A 16,123-nucleotide genomic window follows, 5' to 3' on the forward strand; every position below is an offset into this window, starting at 1 on the left:
AAGCTGTGTGGATGATCTCGTCTCAGGTCCCGTCTGGCTTATTTGAGTTTAACACAAGCCGGTTGAATACAAACAGGACTGCACTGATCCCAACCCCACAGCTCCTCCCTGTGCTCTCAGCAGGGCTCCCCTGGGGCTGCAGGTGCTGGTTTTAGTCTCCAGACCCTGAAGAACCGGAATGACACATTGTGTGTTGCTGTTTCCCCACCTCCACATGGAAAATCCAGCTGCCCCTGGGCTCCCACCTCACTGTTGAGCAGTACGGGGGGACCCCATCTTCCCTTTGCGGTGGCTTGGTGCAATGGGGAAAGGACCAGAAGCAGGTGGAGATATGGCACCAGGAAGCTACACCCCGTAAAATACCCTTGGGACAGGGAGATGTACAAGGCTGGGCTGTTCAGGACTAGCTTAAGCTAAGCTGAAACCAGGATTTCCCCTTGAATCCTTGCCCCTTGCCTTGCTTGAGGCAAGGCATCCAAGCAGCAAAACCTCCATTGAGAAGGAAGCGGTGGGCCTCCATAGACCCTCTGTGAAGGTCCTCGTTCTCTCTCTGCATCCATGGGACAGGTTAAATGCTGGGCCTGACCAGGTGTAATAGGAGGCTAAATCTGGAAAAGAGCTAAACAACCAAAACAAGCTAATGGGACACAAGCGCAGGCGCGTCTGCGTTGCGCTCAGTTTGGGAGCAGCAGGGCCCGTGAGGCTGCTGGGCCGGCTGTGTCCTCTTTCACCTGCTGCCTCTCTTGCAGGAGCAGCATTTCATCGTCCTCCTCCAAACCGTGCCACCAGATGCTTTTCCTCCTGCTTGCCGCTGTGAAACACCCGCCGGGTCAACAGCCGGTATCTGCCTGGGAAGCGCAAGCCCTCACGCTTTGTTTCCTGGGTAGGTTTTGTCCCCGTGAGCAAAGCGGCCCCCTGTGCGGGTGGCCTCGCCGCCAGCGCCCCGGCTGCCTGCTCGGGGCAGTTTGCAGGCGAAGTGGGCTAGAGCAGCTCAGGCGTGGGTGGGCTGTCCCACCTCCTGCCAAGGTCCCTGGTGCCCTGTCCCGGCGCCGGCTGTCCGGGCGGGTGGAGAACGGCACAAGTGAGTGAGGAGAGGGGGCTTCCCGAGGCGGGTCGCGATGCTGTTTGACGCGTGGTGTTCAGGTTTGTCTCCGTTTCTGTGTTACTCTGTCCTTCGCTGACCAGAAGCTCTTGGTCCTCTGCGCCAGCGCCGCTTCCCTTGGCGCATTTTTTTTTTCCTTCTCCTTTTACCATCTTTACAGTTTGTTTTCCTTCCTGCGTCTGCAAGGCTGCCTCCAACAAAGCTCTGGCAGACAATGTTATCTTGCAGCACAACCAGTCCCGCTCCTTTCCCTACAATATCTCGTCTGCTCAAACGCTTGGCTGGAGCAAGGTCCCCATCGGGGCGTGCGGCCGCTCCACACGCACCCCTGCCCACCGACACCGGCAGCTTTGCCCTCGGGCAGGGACACGAGCAGAGCCACTGTCCCGGCAGGGAGGGCAGGAGAGGGGCAGCTGCCGGAGCTTGACTGCAAAAAGGCACCCGGAGAGATTCACGCTGTGTTTGCTGGAGGGGAATGCCATTAATTAAATGGTGGGTAGGAGAGATGACTGAGTCTATTTTTTCCCCTTTGGCTTATTCACTTGATTTGAAAGGCCTTTTATCTTTTTTTTTTTTTTTTTTTTTTTTTTCTCCTTCCTCCTGAGTTTGTGGTTTTAGTATTTTGGCAATCAAAATAGTTCTGCTCTGGAGCATCTGTGGGAAAGGGCTTTGCACCAATTTTGGGAGAAGAGGTTTTAAAACCCTGCAGGGGAAGACAGATCGAGAACTCACGTTGCTTATGCCTTCAAGCAGATATTTGTGATAACTAATGCACCTGAAACTATTAAAGAAAGCGCAGATACAAATAGCACCAAAATTAATTAAAGAAAATGAACTATTCCTTCTCTTGATCACACCCTGCAAACCAGGAAATATTTCATCTTATGCAAAAAGTGGAAAACAATATACTGTCCTGACCAGGGCAGTCTGGAACTCTCATGATATTCACTTTCTGTTGCCGGGGCAGGATGGTGAATTTAGTGGAGCTGCAAGTGAGTCTTTGTTCTCCAAAGGCTTGTAAAAGCTTCGTGTCTCTTGAAAAAATCTGTAGGAAATTGAGTTTACTGGGTGCAGTGTTTCAGATGAATCCGACTCTCATTGCAATCAGTGGTGACCTTTCTATTTACTTTTAAAGGTGTTTATAATACTGAGACCATGTTGATAGGCAAATGCTCAAGATGACTTGTTTTGTAGTGAGGGTTAGAACCTTGTTCAGTAACCAGCCATCTGTTTTATCAGATTGTTTACATTTTGTTTCTGAAGTCCAACTGATGTGCATTGTTTTACCAATGAAAAGGGCTGGGAAGATCACTTCTTTTGAATGCTGTGCCTATAGCACAGAGCAGGACCAAAAATACTGCTTTATACTAAATATTTTCTGATGCGGTAGGTTTGGATTTATTTTTACTTTGTTGCTGCCTCCAGCCCTTCCTAACTGGCATTTCCTGGAGCCTCCTGCCGATTTCCAACAACAGGCAGCGAGAGCAGGCACGTCTCCTGCAAACGGCGCAGCTTTCCCCGGCGAGAGGTTTGCACAAGGCTTTGCTGGATGCCGGTGGAGGTGGATCCTCCAACGCCTCGTGGTGTTGCGGTGAGTCACAAGTGCAGGCACTATGGGCACCGAAGCCTGTGACAATATAACAGCACAGTCCAAATGTACCTGTGCAATCCAGAAGTACAATCTCGGGTACAATCTAAAAGTAACTCCAGGCGTTAAGGAAGAAAAATCAGATGTTATGTCCCACACTGTGTGATCAGCTGAAAAAATGACAGTGGTTTTACAGGTAGCAGCTTCCGGGGTTTGGTTGGCTCCTGGTATACACATTTTTTAGGGTTTATTTTCCTTTATTTTAGCATAAAGCTCAGAAACTTATGCTGATAAAAGCTGAAACACTGATTTAATCACGCGAGTTTATGGGCTGTCAAATATCAGCTAGCATGAAGTTTACAATAAATCATTGGAGCTCATAACTCTGATACTGACAGCAGAACAACTACCATTTGCTGAGGTCAAAATTACAAAAAAGAGCTCTGAGTGCATTTTTAACCTAAAAAAAAAATAATCTGAATGTAGAGTAACAGAATCTGCGCTTGTTATGTTTGTTTCTCTGATTTCTCAATCAAATTTGCTCAATATGCAACTTAAACATCTGAGTTTCCTTTGGCTGTCAGCTGCTGATTGCTGTCCCCACGTGAAACTCTGACCTTTAGAGATTGCTGCAATGAGCTGTTTTGCCTACCCATAGTTGTGTTTCATGCCTGCAAAAGATGTAAGTCTTGCTGGGTTTTGGGGGGTTTGGTTTTTTTTGGGCATGTCTCTTGTTTCTGGTCTCCGTGCTGTTAGCTCAATGGCAGAAAGCATAGGAAATGCTGTTCTGCTGGGGCGAGTTCCTTGGAACATCAATTCCCTGCCGCCACCTTCCCCTAAATTAATGAAGTCAGGTGAAGAGCGGTGCCTCTGTCTCTTTACAGAGGGTGGATGAGATCCTGCCAGCCTGCTTTTAAATGCAGAGCACCCTCAGCCACCAAAACTGGCACGGTTTCCCCACTGAGAATGATGTTTAAGGCTGAGGTCCCAGTGTGCTGAGGGGATGGTTTGGGAGGAGGAGGAGAAGAGGGAGCAAGCATGGACCTGTGTGTGTCCTTTCCCCTCTCCAGCCACCCACCAGTGGTCCTGGGGGTTTCTGCAGCTGCAGAGCAGGCAGGTGTCCACACCGACCCCCGTGTAAGACTACATCAGCCACCCATGCTCTGTGGTGGGGAAGGGTTCGGGCCAACTTCATGTATGGTTTTGGCTAGACTGATTCTGCAAAGCAAAAACGAGCGTCCTTACTCTGAAAACTAGGACTCAGGTGTTGGATTTGACACAGCTCTGTCGTTGCATCATATAGACACACTTTAGAAATGCCCTTCAGCTGAGCTGTGCGAGTCATCGCAAGATGATGCCTGCAGGAGAGAGAAGTGCGCTTGGTGATGTCTTCTTCTGACAGCTACTTCTCTAAGATGGACAAAGAAGTTCAGGTGCTCTCTAAGGTATTTTTGGCTGTGTGGTTTACATAGAGGAGACAGTTTTGCTTGTCTTTCAGAGACCACAGGTAAAAAGTGATATTATGCCTTATGCAAAGGAGGTTTTTTTCCCATGAACGTGCTTACGAAAGCAAATAAAGAAAGAATCCACTATTCCCCCGAGAGCAACTCCCTTACCTTGAGCCACGCTGCCCTGACGTGAGAGGGGGACTACCAAGAGGCGAGCCCCCGTGTGCCCGCAGGGCCACTTGTGCCACTGTCCCTACGAAGGGAAATGAGGAAGAGGGTGCCAGAGACCCTTGCCTATCCCAGGCCTTCCCTGCGTGGAAGGAGGGGATGTGTCTCCCATGCGCCCGTGGGCTGGAGGAGGCCGTCTGGCTCCGCATCTACCCACCGCACAGACTGAATATCTTGGCCTTTCCCATTTACGTGGGGATTAGTCACGTCAGGGCTTGGATGTTGCAACTTTTGATGGTGTAATCCTGCCATGTCTTTGGTAACTCGAAGTCTTCCCAGACAAGACAGGAAAGAGTTTAATGTCTGACGTGAAAAGCAGAAACATCTATAAAGGTGAGTGTTAAAGTCTGTCAGGATGAATTCACTTGTCAAAGAAATAAGAATAGAAATGGTGCAGATGTGATTGTCTTTTTTGATCTGTCATTGCAGACCACTTTCAGCTGTGAATTTCTTGATAAATATTTACCATTCATTATACAGTTCCATTTTGACATGAAATCTCCAGAGACACATAGTTCTAATATAGCAAAACCCCCATGTTTCTGAAAGAAAGTTACAACTACTCCTGGTCCTGTTCAATGCAGATATTTTAATCTTTCCAGATTTCTGTATTGTCTTTGCACTAGTTAAGATGCTGCAGAGGCCCTGGGTTTGCTTTGGCTTGGTGATCCAGCAGAGCTGGAATGTCACCATGCTGGCAGCGACCCACTGAAGTCCCAGGGGATGAGCCGCCGGCGGGAGCCTGCGGGGACTGTGGCCCTTGCGATTCGTGACAAACATCACATAAAATGAGCTGCCAGCACTGGGGACATCCCAGCCCCCCACGGTAGTCATCTTATATGAAAAGCAAGTAAGTGGTGAGGAGCAAGTGTCTGGCTGTAAGCAGACTGCAAGGGTTCAGGCAAACCCGTGGCTCAGACCCATCCCTGTCAATCAAGGTGTAATTCTTGTCCTGAGGCAGCTCGGTGTGGCCTCTTTTGATTCAAGAACCAAAATCGCAGCTGAAACAAAGCATCACCTTTCTCACGCTGCACAGGCTACCAGAAATACAGCGCTCTTACCCTATTTTGTTTTGTTTACATCACATCCTACTTTCATAAAGTTTCTGTTAAAGCACGTCAAGCACAGTTTTGGGGGAATTTCCCTTCAGCCTTCACGGCATCCTTCATTTCTCACTGTCTGCAGTCACTCTGCTGCTGTTGCACTATGGGAAAAGAAGTGTTTTGCCTACATATTTGCAGAACTCCCCACACCACAACAAACCTTCTCAAGCTTCGACAGAGGCTGGACTGCTGAACCGAGGGGGGACAAAAACCCAAAGGGGCAAAGGTCTGTGCGAGCACTGAGCCAGCCCAGGGACTGTTGAAGGTGCTGCTGGGCAGAGGGGGAGGAGGGAGAGAGTCCTGCCAGGCTGAGAGATGCTTTTGAACACTGGGGTTTCATCTGATATGATTTCATAAAGCTAACGTTTAAGGGTCAGGTGATGTGATATGCTGCCTTCAGATGTTGCATACACAAGCCCAGCCCGCTGTTGAGACAAAAGTGGCTTTAAGCCCCGTCTATCCATCTATCTGATCCATCTGTTTGCCTTTTGCCAGCTGGCATGAAAGGTTCTTTTATCTGAAACTATTTCCAGCCATTTCTCCTTTCAGAAACGCTGAAGTGTTTGCATGACTTGAAAGAGCTATTTCCAGCATTTTTGGCTGGGCAGCGTTCTAGCTTCAGATTTTACGACAGCTATTTGAGCACGTTCCCTTGCTTTTGGAAGAGATATTACAGCAGGTCTTCTTTCATAGGAAAGGTATGTCTCTTGCTCAAAATATTCATTTTCTCATGTTTTTGTCAATGCCTCTTTAGAAATCACAGGTTGGCAGTGTATTATTTATGGCGAGCCAAGTCCAAAGCGTGAGCAGGAAAGGGTTCAGGGCTACGACAGGTCTCCAACGAGAATGTGGAGAGGTGCTGGGAAGCGAGAGGTGTCTCGGTATGGCTGCATCTCTTTGGGACTCACTGGAGCGTGGGATTTGCAGATGCTCCATTTGAAACTGTACAGATGCCTCCAGGTGTGAAGCCTAGAGCTGCTGCTGGGCTTAATAATGCCTGGGGAATGGGATGAAGCTTCCAGTGCTGGAGACAGGATCCTTTTGCTGTTCTTGTGTGCCTGCCACTGAAATACTGGTTGTTTTTACTCCAGATCAGTTATTTTGAAAAGACATTTTTGTTGCTGTTCAGCCCAGACATAGCAAAGAACATTGCAGCTTGCGGGGGTTTAGGTAGTGATGCTGCTCCTGGAGCACTCGAGTGAGCAGCACGTGGTGGGTGGTGGGCAGCGATGATTACTACGCTTCCTTACTGCAATACCCAAGCTACTGTACGTTCAGTTTTTCAGGGGTAGCTTTGATATGTCTCAGTGGAAGGAACTGCGATATAGACCATACCTCACTTGTTTCAGGGAGCTTTGAATTATATGTGCTTCCCTTCATACCGAACAGCCTGATGTTCCCACTTCCCTGAATAGCAGCCACACGAAGGAGCAAATCCTGAAAATTGGCCTGTGCCTCACGGTTACACTGTACGGATGGACGGTGGCATAAAGCGGAGAACTTCAGCTACCCGCTGGAGAAGTGTTTGATGCAAAGTTCAGGCAATTGCCTGACAGCTTAAAAAGAAAATCTTTGGGTTTGTTTGGTTTGGGGTTGTTTTTTCTTTTTTTTTTTTTAAGATGTAGCAATTTGTGGCCAAATCACAGGGTCTCGAGGGAGCATTCCGGCTGAAAAAAATTACTTCAGAATTTGGCCTAGCATAACTGTAAGATAAAAGCTTTTATGTAATCACTAATTCACAGTCGCAGTTGCTTTGGCTTCTCTCATTATCATTCTTAAGTTATTTTTTTCATGCTGGGAGTTGGATTTTCCTGGCACTGCATCTGTTTTCAGCAATGTATACACCACAACTGCTGACAACTAGGAGTCGGATCCCATGTTCCTCGACCCTGGCTGTAGCTTGTTTTTTCTGGCACCGCTTTAAAGTCTCCCATCTGCACTTGTCTCTTGATGACCAGCGGCGGTCCTTCGGCTGCGTGAGAAATGCCTGATGTTATCCTGTTGTTCTCGCACTCCTCCGGACCCGTTTCTCGGGCTGGGCTGTGAGCGTGGTCCTGCGCCGGCTGTGCAGCCCTTGCCTGTTCCTAGATAGAGACTTATCGGGGCCAGCCGTGGCAGCACTCCCATCTTCTTCCAGCCCTCCCCCGTGGTTACTGGGAGGCCCGTTAGCTTTGTGCATTTTAGCGTGACAGAAACGGCGCTCTGCTGCTTCGCTGGATGTTTCAGTCCTTTTTGCTCTTCTGTAAAATACTGCCCTCTCCCCCCGACCTCTGTTCCAGCTAGGCTCTGTAGCATCTCACCTCTGCACCCTTCAGCTGCTGAGAGCTGGAGGGAGAGCTTTGTGTCTGTCTCTCTACCTGCCTCTCATCTCACTGGGCTGGTTTTTTTAACAAGCTTGGTGCTGGTTGCCCCATATCCAGCATACTCACAAACTGCTGCAGTTCCTTTTAGCAGCATTTTGAATGAGTACAGCTTTTTAAGCCCAGGTTTCTCCTCGTTTGGCTTACCAAGAGTATAACTTTTTAAGGGATGTGTGTTCTTTGGTAACAAGCAGGTGTCCTTGCTCAGCTGGGAGGCTAGATATTTCTCCGAGCTTACTCTATAGTTTAATGTGCGCACGGTGTACTTGACAGATTAACAGTATGTTCGTTCCTCCCCCACCGTTTATCTGGGTTTGTTTACTTCTGTTATTCCTGTTATATTCAGTTTAATTTGTTATTTTTGGTTTTGTTTCCCAGGCCTCTTCCCTTTCCTTACTTTTGCTCAGCTTAAAGGAATCCTTTTTTGAGCTTTCTTGGTATTTGGGGGGAAAACTACTATTACTGTTGAGTGTTTCATGCCTCTTTATCGTGCCTCACTAGGGAGGGCATGCAGGAGCTTGCGTGTGCCTGTTCCTTCCCTGTCCTCATTCAAGTGTCAACTTACTTTCATCTTCCTACACCTCCCAGCATATGTTGAAGCTTTACCTGGCACTCAGGGTTTCCATTACCTCTGTACCACAGCTGACATGATGTAGCAGTCTTCAGCCATCCCTCTTTCTGCTGTCATCCGTTGGCTGCCATCAGGAAAGCAACGTTACCCCAGGCTGGGAAATTAGTGGGAATTGCTCCCTCCTGGAGCCCTGCTCCCACTGGCAGCAGCACTGGTGGTTGGGCACGTAGTCTTCCCTCAGTGAGGAGGGGAGCAGCGTCCCAGCCTGGCCTACGTTTCATGGAAAGCCATTTTTTCAGCTGATTTTCTTTCCTGCCTGCCGGTGCCCTGCTGGTTTCCATGGTATTTGTGGTTGTGTAGGGGTGGCAATTTCAGCATCCTGGCAGCCTTCCAGGCTGCCTCTCTAGAAAACCCTGTACAGTTTCAAACGTATATATAATTTTTCTTATTTTCCTTTCATCCCACAGAGCTGCTGTGTGGTTTTAAGCAGTTAATCTATTCCATCCTTCACTTATCACACAGGCACAGTGTGAGGTTGTGCCCGTTCTTGATGGCAAGTTGCTTTGAGATCCTCTGATGAAAGGTTTGCTGTAAAGGCAAAGAATGATCGCAGCCACGCGATCGCTCTGATTTCCAGGGGACGGTACAAAGCATCCTACTGAAACAGTAACAGAAATTCGCAACAACAAGAAGCTGATTCTTGGAGCTGAACTTAAATGGGATGGGATCCCCATTCACTTCCATCCTATTGTGTAAGGGGTCTTTCCATGTTTTCATCCACCCTCTGAGAGCTGTTGTGCCCTGGCAGGTCAGCGGCTGCTGCAGCACTGCCGGTGGGTGTGTGCTCCCAGCCCAGCTACACATCTGTAATGGCAGTGCAATAAAAAAAAATAATCAGGAAATCTTTGTTACAGATGAGGCCTAATTCCTGTCAATCCTCTGTTCTGTTTTGTTTAAAAAAAACAAAACCAAAACAAACCAGCACTTTGCTCTAAGCAACATTTGGAGTGAGTCGAGCGCACATCTGGTCTCAGCTTCACGCAGGCTTTCATAATAGTCTCTAGCCATAATAGTCTCATTTTTTGGAAGCAAGTCATTGCTGCTCTTCGGGTTGAATGAACTCTGATCAGGCTTGGACCTTTATGCGTCAGGGTGAAAAAACAGCTCGTGTCTGAGCTGCGGGAGGCCAGAGGAGTTGAAGAGAGGGGGTGCTATGTTTGGATATGCACAGAGCGGCCTCTGTTCCATTTAATTTGGGAAGGGTGATTAAATGGTGACCTTCTCAGCTAAAGATGGCAGGTCTGTGATCTGTGGCTTCGGCTGTTTTGGGCTCTGTTTCATCTGAGGGTAAGATACATTTGGCAACACAGACTAGTACCAGATTGAAGGCCCCCATTGTTGAGATGGGTTTAATGGCCCCAAGTTGAAGGAAGATGCTCCTTGGTGTGCTAAAGGGAAAGGGGCTGCTAACTGCAACATGTATTAACTGTTTGTATCTGTAGAAACCACAGAAGGAGATAATACAGTAGCAACAGCTGCCCCTGGAATTATTTGTGCACGTGTTTGGCTCCAAAGCTTTCTGCCCAGCTGGCTGGAGGTCACTGCGAGCACTGATAAGTATTTGCCAAACGCCCAGAAGAAGACAGGACAAGGTCAGAAACTCTTCTGGTAGCAAGGCAGAGCATGTTTAGCAACCGCTATCTCCCAAATTGGGGTAAGAGATTTCATCAACAAAACACGCAGGGGAGGGCTGAACGCTAGTGGAGGGCAGGAGGAATCTGCTTTACAGCTTTTGGCTAAGCTGAGAGAAACGTGGGACTTGCTGTTTCCTTCTGAGCCGAGGACTATCTGCTGGCTTTTTGAGCCTTTTCCAGTTGCATCTGAGTGCAGCGATGTCAGTGTGGCCAGCAGAAGGAGTCTTTTGTCATCGTGTCCTGCCCCCCCCCCAAAACGTTGCTGCCGCCTCCCCCCCATCACTGTGTCTGTACCTGTTGGGGCTGGGCCAAAGGAGCCGAGCAGCTGCGGGATGGAGAGGACGAGCGAAGCCCAGCTCTGGCTCTGCAACGGTTGCAGGTGCCTGCGCTCGGTTATCTGAATTTGGGGACATTCGAAGCAGGGCTTCATGCTCGGCAGCCCTTTGCTGAGCTCTGCCCCTGTCCAGCTCTGGCCCATCACAGCACTGTTCAGGGGTGCAACCAAGCGGCCGGGAGGGCTTGCAGGTGCTCATGTCTTCTGCACGCTGGGGTGGCTGCGGGAGCGTGTGCCCTGGGAGCCCACGCCTCACCCAGGGACCGCGCGCATGGACGCGACCCTGGGTGGGAAGCTGAGGGAGAGCCCAGGGCCAGTCGCCCTTGGTTCAAGCGTCAGCCCAGGCTGCCTCCTCGGGGAGGGGCAGAGGTGAGCCCGAAACCACGGTGAGGGAGCGCTGGAAGCACCTGGGGAGGGTGAAGGCTGTGAGGGAGGGTGGGCCGGGGGTCAGGGGAAGGAGGGGAGGATGGGGTCTGCTTTGAGGGAGAAAGGGCTTCGTGGGACGCTGGAGTGGGGATTGCTTGGTGTGGCCAGAGGGAGTTGGGGAAATGACTGAAGGGGCTGCCAGCAGGTCACGTCTGCGTGCTGGCCTCTGTGGGGGCCTGCTCCTTTCTCCATCCTATGCCCCCTGGTTGCATGCGCTGATCTTCAGCCCTTCCAGGCAGGTGGCTGGAGCGATGGCCTCGTATCCTAGGACATCGTAAAGATTTAAGGTGTTCACCGTTGCTACTCTAACTTAACATGCTTCCCTTCACAGGCACAGATGGGAGATCTCCTGGGGGAGGACTCCTGGGCAGGCAGACCAGCACCTTCTTGTTGTTAAGGCAAATCTGTGGGGTTTCGACCTGTTCTCCTCATCTGTGGGATTTGTCCTGTTGCTGTAGTCCTATTTGTTTATACCTCTGACAGGAGCACTGGTGGGGACAGTGTCACAGCAACTCTCTTACCGTAACAAATAGCTGCCTCCCGGTAAAACGATAACCCACAGGGAGGTTTGGTCACAGATATTAGAGGTCTGAGTTTAGCATCCCTCATTTTGTTACTCAGTAAATGCAAATTCCAACTTGCTTACCCCTCTCCTATAGCTTTTTCTGTCCTCCTTTCCCTCCCTGGCTCCCTTCTCTCCTGCCCGTAACTTCCCTCTTCTTTCTGTTCAACATTTAGTTCGGGGTCGGTGCTTCTGTCGGCCCTTGCTTCGCACCCCTTCCACCCTTCTGCTGCCACTGGGGACATGAAAGCTTCAGCAGAGTTATGGGCGGCAGAGGTGCAGGGCGGGTGGCTTTTCCTTTTGCTAAATGCAACATCTCCAAAGTTGAGGGGATGGTTAAAAGTAAATGAATACAAAAGCAAAACTGAAAAAAATGCTAGAGAGGGTAAACCCTGCTCGGACACTGATTTTAGTGAACTCGGTGAAGGGCGGGGAAAAGAAAGGGAGGGGAAAAGCAATATGCAAAACATCGTGACTGTTTTGTGGCAAATGGGGTCAGTGGGGGTGGGGGGTAAGGAAAAATTCCTTCAAAGTTACGAAACATAAAGCACCTCCTGTGGCATTTCTTTCTGTGAGATTGTCCTTCCTGCTTTTGATGAGCTTTCATCTGTAGCAAAACTACAAACTCTTTGCTGTGGAAACGAAGTGCAATTTTTCCTTTAGAAGTCTCTGTCCCCTTGTCCCTCCATCCTCATTTATGTCTATGCCTTTTAATCTGAAATTGCAAGCTGAGGTAGATGTTTCACAGAGTCCGAGGGCTGTCTGTGCCCCCTAAGCCACGTATGCAAGGCTTGCACAGCCTACTTTGTGCTCTGGAAATGGCCTCTGGGGGCCTGGTTCTCATTTATGAATCAAAGCTTTTTAAGCCTCTGCAATTTCAAATGACCGTCAATAGCATGGGGTGAAGGGAACAACTGCGCTCTCAACACTTGATGTGTGCACGAGCAACTCGGCACAGGTGCCGGTGGCTGGAGTTGGTGGTCTGGCCTGTGTCGCTTCAACAGGAGGATTTCTGATGGGTGTTTCAGGGAAGCAGTTAGTTGGGTTTATGTTTCCAGATTGATCTGTGAGAGACAAGCAGGCTGTACAGAGGTACTGACTCATTTCTTGATCTGAAGGAGCATTCTTCACAGATAAAAATAAGTTTCAAAATCTTCAGGCAACAGATGTCATGTTACAGGCAGAAGCATAAGGGATGGAAATCTCCTGTTTGGTATAGTAAAAGGTAACAATTTTACTTTTATCTTTCTCCAGGTGACGTTCCTGGAGCGGGCCCCATGCAGGAGAGGAATGCTGAGCAGGTACGCTCAGAGCAGCACCTTCCTCTGGAAGCAGTGGCTCCAAGAGGTCAGCCCTCTGCCATCACGCTTGCAGTGGCAGCAAGCCTCGAGTTAAAAGGTGCTTCAGTTCTGTTTCCACTGTTTTTTGCCTTTGCAAGAGAATACAAAACCTGAAGCAGCTTTGTTGTTGGGTTTATATTTGATTTCTCATTGCAGAGGGAAACTGTTGTAAGAAGCCTGAGCAAAAGCTGTTCCCTTGACGCTGCTGCTGACTCCTTGAAAAGGAAATAGGGAGACACCAAGGAGCCAGGTAGCGGGAAAGGCTGAGGGCTGCACTGCAGCTGCTGAAAGACATGGAGAGAAGGGGATGTGTGCCCTGTTATGTTAAATGACTGCCCAAACCAGGAGCCTCAGAGGAGAACCACAGCTGCAAAGGAGCTGCCAAACAAAGGATGAAAAAAAGGTAGGGGACAAATGCAACCCTGGCTGTGTCCTCATCCCCACCAGCCATCCAGGGTTGGCAGGCAGCAAGGAATATGTCAGAGCCATTCAAGGGGTAAGATGTGTCCTCTGGGGAGTCAAGTAACACCGAGGCTTCACACCTCCGAGGCCTGGTGTCACTCAGGGGCAAGCAGTGGCACTGCTGCCACCACTCAGATGTTTGGGGAGCAGTTACATGCATGGCTGATTTGCCATTAAAATTTGTCATTTAAAATAACAAGTAACAATTGCATTTTGTAGACATTGCTTCTCTCCTTTAGATGAATGTCTGATACTTGTCAAGCTGGCGTGGAGTTCAAGGATGGCCGGCAATGAGCGCACTTACAGGCTGTTTCCTCCAGACCTCCGCCACGCCAAACTGAGTGCAGGTCCACTGGGAATTTATCGGAGGCTTTCATTTTGTTCTCAAAGGGCATTTTTATTAGCTTTCTGCTAGAAGTATTGAGCTGATTGGAGAAATATTTTTAGGTCTAATTGTCTGAGAGAAATTAAAGAGCAAAAAGGAAAAGGTGGCTTTTGAAAACCACACTGGCTTGCCCTGCCAACTAGCTTGTGTAGTGAGTGATTAAAAAAATCCCAAACGGCAGCAAAAAAACGCCCGCCCAGAAACCAGCAGGAAGAAGGGAGGTAACTGTAGGAGGAGAGTGTGTTGGAGATTCCGTGAGCTCTGTTCCCAGCCGCATGTCGTGAGTGTGAGAAGGCTCAGGTAGCTCACAGGAATGAAACCCTGCAGGTCTGTAGCGATGACATACCCCTCTGCTACAGACCAGAAGGTGGTTCTGACACAACTCATTACATTTCTATTTCTGACTAAGTCCATTGTTGGATTTAATGAATAAGTGATGTTTTGAACTGATAAACACCCTGCAGCAAATTTCCCATTTTATGTTGTGATGAACAAGCCAAGAGATTCAGGCAAGCTGTAAAGGGCCTTTAACATACGATTTCAGACTTAATTCAAAGTGGGAGGCACTTCTCACAGTTAACTTGAAAGTTTCTCTCACCTCCACCCCCAAAATGGAGATAAGGTTTCCACAGACTAAGCAGTGTTATCTCTAAAACAAGACAGCAACTGCTATGAACATTGTTGGTAGTTCATTATCACAGGGAAATAGTGTGTATTAAGAAATAAAAAAATGTCTATTAACTTTCACTGCTAATCCTTTCAGATAAAAAAATATTCCCTTTGTGTGTTTATCCCACAGTGTGCACCTTCCTCCTCCTTTTCCCAGAGTACTGAAGGCTTACCTGTCCCACACCCACCTGCTTACGTTTCCAGGCTTGACCCTTGCATCTTTGATCATGCAATTATGGGCTCCCCATAGGAAACCACTCTCTATACCAAAACCAGGGAATGTGAGACCAGCATAAAAGAAAAGAAGTTTAATATCAAAATAAATCTTTCCAGGGACTGCCATAAAAGTAGTGCAATTAAGTTTTGCATTAAATTAATTAAAAGTCTCCTGTCAAAAGGTAAACAAAGCTGCCACAAAACTTCTCTTCCGTAGGATGATAATGTCAAAGACTGTTGTGACTTTGTTGCAGAGTATGGTTCACCTTGCAGTACATTACACAGCAGCATGGTAGAGTTAGAAAAACCCAGGTCTGAAAACACTTACTAGTTCATGCTCGCAATTTTTTTTTTTCCAAAGGCTTGACAGTTGGTGCTTTTCTGTGCTTCAGAGACAAAGAAAAATGAAGTCATAACAGCCTTCAGATGGACTTTTATGACTCTAAAGGCCAAAAGTAATGTCTGGCACAGATTATTTAACTAGACTGAAGGGGAAACGAATTCCCTCCGAGGCAGGGACTTCGATTTACTATTTCCTTAAGGCTGTCAGTAGAATTGTTAGCATGAAAGCCTACTCTGGTATGTGATGCCACAGGAGGTTTTGCCAGTCTCGCATCTTGGCAGGGCAGACTGACTGTCATGGATAGTGGTCTTCCTGCCTGTCAGAAAGAACAGAAAGGAATTGACTTTTCCCTGCAAATGACTTTTCCGGGGCTTCAGTCACAGCTTGGTGTCTCTCTGCCCCTCTTTTGTGGAAACTCTTTTCCCAAGATGAAGCCAAGCCCTGGAAAAGGAGCAGAAACCGACAATAATTCAGACTAGGTGAAAGTGGTGCTGGTAGGTTGCAGGAAGGCTCTGGAGAGCAGGGTGCCTTTCTGTATTCCCAAGGAAATGAGTCCATGCTGAAGAAAGGTACTTCTGGATCCAGGTCGCTTCTAAAGTCCCCAGAAGATTCACTGTTTTTCTTTCTGCATATCATGTGCCTGCTTCCCTGTAACTGTGGTCTTCCCACAGCCACCCTTGCTATCCTGACCTCTAACTCCAAGGACACTTACGGGGGTGCATTAATGTCTCTGTGCAACACCCCGGATTGGACACTGATGGGAAAATCTATGTAAAATAAGTAACTGAATACTTCCGAGGATAATGATGTCTGCGTGTGATTACTTGTTTGGTTGCATTGGCTGAAGCTTTAGCTGCTAACTCAGCAGACTGTAAGTAGACAGTATTGTCTTTTCAGTTCGTTCTGGCTGTAATTCAGGATGTTAATAATCTAGACAGCTATATAAGGCTTGGATCCTGGCTATCGGAAACCACCTCTCTCACCACTTACTGTTACAGGAGGTGAGATTGGGGAGATGATCTTGCTGACAGTTCCCTAATTTAGCAGTGAGTGGCAGGCATTCGTGGTGGAGACCTGTACCAAATCCATTATTTATTAAGCTATTACTTGGGATCCAGAATGGGTGTATTTATTTGTAGAAAAGTCTGTGAACATCTTGATTGCTGTTCTAGCATATGTTTATGCATCAGAGTCAATGCTATGGGGATGCTTTGTTTTTCAATTAGGAACAAAATATCCCCTAAAAGCTAAACATCAGGCTATGTTATTATCCTCTTTCCCCAACACTTAAG

The 16,123-nt window shown here is 48.2% G+C and overlaps 1 long non-coding RNA gene across 1 annotated transcript; it reads left to right on the plus strand.

Moving 5' to 3' along the window:
- Positions 1 to 1,508: 1,508 nt before the first annotated feature.
- Positions 1,509 to 15,693, plus strand: LOC126043806 (uncharacterized). The gene is made up of 5 exons (XR_007507516.1): positions 1,509 to 1,594; positions 2,528 to 2,693; positions 12,671 to 12,814; positions 12,913 to 13,159; positions 13,458 to 15,693. It is a non-coding gene; the product is annotated as an uncharacterized LOC126043806 (long non-coding RNA).
- The last annotated feature ends 430 nt before the right edge of the window (positions 15,694 to 16,123 follow it).

Source organism: Accipiter gentilis, chromosome 1 (assembly GCF_929443795.1).
Source record: "Accipiter gentilis chromosome 1, bAccGen1.1, whole genome shotgun sequence".
In the NCBI taxonomy this organism is placed as follows: Eukaryota; Metazoa; Chordata; class Aves; order Accipitriformes; family Accipitridae; genus Astur; species Astur gentilis.